Raw genomic sequence first — 4,401 nt, forward strand, 5'->3', positions numbered from 1 at the left:
ATAGAAATAGCGCAGAGATTATAAGGACTGTCTACTCTTCCAGAGGTTCTGGGTTTATTCCCAGCAAACATTTGGTGGCTCCCAGCCATTTATAATGACAACTTTTGCACTCTTCTGGCCTGCAGGCATACATGCAGTCAGAACACTGTATACATGATAAACAATAAAAAGAAAGAAAGAAAGAAAGAAAGGAGGAAAGAAAGAAAGAAAGAAAGGAGGAAAGAGAGAAAGGAGGAAAGAAAGAAAGAGAGAAAGAAAAAGGAAGAAAAAAAGAAAGTTCGGTTTAGGAGGAATAAGCAAATAACATAGATGATTTAATGGATATATAGTAGAAAAAGTGATTTTGTGTGATTTTGGAAGTAAATAAGTGAAAGGAGGTTCTGAGACAATTTGAAGATCATTGATTTCAAATATTCTATAGTATATTTAATATTTCAATATGAAAATTTTCAACTAGTCTATAAGATAAAAAATATTCCAGCAGAAATTAATCAAATGGTGGAATTTCTGAACTGATATGGTAGAAGTTTTTATTTTGTTTAATTCTCCTCTCCGGGATGTTACAACATGTTTATTATTGAAGACATGATTCAGGTGGCTGAGAACACATTGAAGGTTACATCAATTTCTAAAAGTTTTAGACAGTTTAAATTGTTTTGTTTTATCCTTGGAAAAGTGAGATGTTATATATAATTTTATTCTTCATATAGAAGTGATGTTAGACAACTTAATAATTTCTAGAAAAGCCTTTGTTTTTAACAAAGTCTTCAAATGTAAAATATTAATGATTATAATGCAAAGATACAAATGTTAGGATTCCGTTTCTGGTTTGAAGAAATTTAAAAATGCATTTCCAAAATATTTTAAGTTATTTTAGGATTTATCTTCTTAGATTTTTTTGTAAAAATTTAGAGATTTTTTTATATTCGTTCTTTACATTGGATTGCATTTTTATGATTCATGTTTTCTAATAATGACATATAGTTATCATGATCTGGTGTTTCTCTGTTAAAATACCTTAGGAAAAAACTAAACTTATTGAGTTTTATAGAGAAACTAATAGATTCTTAAATATACAGCATAAAAATGGCTGTAGTAAAGGTATAATGTATTATATAATTAAATAATGAGAAGGTATTTCAAATGTCTCCTTATAAAGACTAATAGGTAAGGAAATGATAAAAACATTATTTCAGCTTTAACTATCCCCCATTTTATGTAAGCATTAAAATATGATTATATATGATAATGTTAAGGTTCCTCTCTGCATCTACAGGTTGTTATGAATGTTATTAAGGGATGGGTATGTATAGGGCTTTATTTGTCTAGGTGGGTAGTTAAATCTTATCAATTGGATCGGAGGTTGCTGTGTTCTGTGTTCTTTCATGTGGCGAATTAAGTTCAAGAGAGCATGTGGTAACTGGAGACTAGCCACCACAGAATTGGGATGCATATTTCTGTCATTGTGGAAACCTGCCTTAAGAAATAGATGGGTAAATAGATTGTTGCTAGGCTCAGAGAGAAGCCATTGGGAGTGTGATATGGGGTAGGGCAAAGTTGGTGAGGGGCTTTGCTGATTGAGATGAAGATATCTTGGGGCACTATGGTGCCCCAAGCCTTTTTCATAATTTTACAGCAACACCCTAGTGAAACTGAAGCAGTAATGTCTCCCACCTCTCTCTCTCTTTCCTTCTTTCTCACTCAAAAGAAAGAAAGAAGGAAAGGAAGGAAGGAAGGACAGAAGGAAGGAAGGAAGGAAGGAAGAGAAAGACAGAAGAAAAAAGTACATCCCCTGAGGGTTTTAGTGAGAATTCTATGAGACTTTCAAATCATTTTTTAAAGTCAAACCAAATGCCAGATTTGCTGATTTATTTTTGGAGGCCACACCTACCCTGATATGCAAACTAAATAAACACCCAACAAAGAAGGAAAATTACAGACTAACTTTCTTTATGAACACAAATACAAAAATATTCAATAATTTACTTGCAAACCAAATCCAAAAATGCATTAAAAATATCATCCACTATAATCAAGTAGGCCTCATCCCATGGATGCAGAGAAGGTTCAACATAACTAAACTGATTAACATAATCCACCACATAAACAAAATGAAAGACAAAAACATGATCTATACCATAGAGGTGTTGCACGTTTGGCTATTGTTAGACATGTGCATCAGTACATGGTAGAGAAGAGTGAGGCTATATATACACTGAGTGTTCTGATTTGAGAACATCTGAATGACTAGCCTAACACTACCTGAAAAAAGAAGAGCCTGGTATAGCCACCAATCCAGTGCCAGATGGCCCAGACAGGGAGTTAGTCTGAGGTGACCATCAGCCTGTTGCTGTGCCCAAATGGATTGGCAGATCAAACCCAAGATGATCCCTGCTCAGAGCACAGTTGGAGCATAGTATTCCTCTGAATACCCTATAGAAGACTCCAGATACTCAGAAACAACAGGAACCAATAAGATCCAGGAAATGATGCAGAAATGAAAGAGAAAGAAGCAGGAAAATGTAGGCTCAATGAAGAGACAGAGAAGTGGAGAGTTGAGGGTATTGAGTAACAGCCTGGTATGAGGAGCCAGTGATACCTTAGTAGGATGCTAGTCCGTGTTGTCACAGGGGCTAGGAAAAGGTTCATGGAACTGCAGCAAGAGGTGTCTGTTACCACCAAATACCAGGTGGCCATTCTGCTCTGGGCTGCTGTCAAGAAAATGTTAATGTCTGAAGCTTAAAGAACAGGCCCTAATCCTTGCCTGGGCATAATGGGAGAGTTAGCCTTAGGGGCCTGTGGGTAGGTAAGCTGACACTCCCTTATCTAATCTCAATATCCAGGAAAGTGGTCTTGCACATCACTTGGGCAGCACAGTAGAACTGACCCTAGTGGAAGGAACACAGGCAGGGTGGACCCAAGTGTGAGGATGTGGGTTTTGGAGATCTGGCCCTGCCAATTTTCTGTCATACAATGACATAGCTGAGGGAGAGATGCCCTAAACTGTCCCTTGTCCCTTGAACCTATGGCAGGGAAGAGAGCTGTGCCTGTACCTGTACCATGAGACTGGGAGAATTGGTCCTGTCCCTCAATGGGTGTAATAACTGGGAGTGTGAACCCTGTACCTAATCTGCCTACCAGAATAGGGGTGACCCTGGTTGTGTAGGAAAAAAGGTTTTGGGCTAGCTGACGTGGGAGGTGGAAAAACAGCAGAGTTCGTACAATCTCTTGGTGGTTTTGGCATTGAATAGAAAAGGGCAGAAGAGCTCAAACCTTAGGTATGGGTACAAGAGAGCTAATAGGCTGACCAACTCAGATACCTCTTAGCCCAGAAGAAGAGATTTGAAGTGAACCAACTCAACATCTACCCTCTTGATGAACTACTGGAGTACATGAAGGATCCCAGTACTCTAGATTCAAAACTACAGGATTTGCATGACAAAGTGTAACAATAGGATTATCTGAGAGGAGTTACAGTGATGCTGCAGTTTTGATAGTGTAGCAGAACCTGGAGCCTTGTACCAGAGAAATGACTCATTGCAATAAACATTTGCAAACACAGACATGTAGACAAAAGGGTATATAGTAGGACACAGTGTGGCATACCGTAGTTTCCTCTACAAGTATTTCTCTCTGTTGAAGGAATGATTTCAAGGATGGAGGGTGGGTACCAGGGGACAGAAGATAAATGGGATTGGGGTGCATGGTATGAAATTCACACAAACCCACTAAAAATTAAGAAAAAAAAACTATATGGTCATCTTATTAGATGCAGAGAAGATTATTGATTAACTCCAACGCCCTTCCATAATTTAAAAAAAAGAAAAAGAAAAAAACCTGGAATGATTAGGGACAAGGGATATAGCTCAAATAAGTAAGGACAGTTTACAGCAAGTCCATAGACACCATCAATCTAAATGGAGAAAAACTCAAGGAAATTCCTCTAAATTCAGGAACAAAAAAAGCTTTTCCACTCTAGCCATACCTATTTAATATAATACTTGAAGTCTTAGTTGGGCCAGTAACACAGGAGACTGAGAAGATGCAAATTAATAATGAAGAAATTAAAGTATTCTTATTCAAAGATTATTATGTTGTATATATGTTACCCTAAAAATTCTACTGGAGAAGTCCTGCAGCTAATAAACACTTTGAGCAAAGGTGCTGGGTACACACAATATCAGTAGCCCTCCTATAAATAAATGATCAACCAACTTGGAAAGACATCAGGTAAACAGTATCTTTCATAGTGCTCTCAAGTGAGATAGAATATCTTAGGGTATTTCTAACAAAGAAAATGAACACTGATAGAACAAGGGTGTAATGATAGATGTTTCACCTAGCTTATCTCTAGCCCTAAAGCTGATGGGTTGGAGTCAGCTTTTGTTGTTCCTATTGACA

General features: G+C 37.3%; 1 non-coding gene across 1 annotated transcript; it reads left to right on the forward strand.

Moving 5' to 3' along the window:
- Positions 1-2,132: 2,132 nt before the first annotated feature.
- Positions 2,133-2,260, forward strand: LOC120096408 (small nucleolar RNA SNORA17). Its single transcript, XR_015636428.1, has one exon. It is a non-coding gene; the product is annotated as a small nucleolar RNA SNORA17 (small nucleolar RNA).
- Positions 2,261-4,401: the final 2,141 nt, after the last annotated feature.

Source organism: Rattus norvegicus, chromosome 13 (assembly GCF_021556685.1).
Source record: "Rattus norvegicus strain SHRSP/BbbUtx chromosome 13, alternate assembly SHRSP_T2T, whole genome shotgun sequence".
NCBI lineage: Eukaryota > Metazoa > Chordata > Mammalia > Rodentia > Muridae > Rattus > Rattus norvegicus.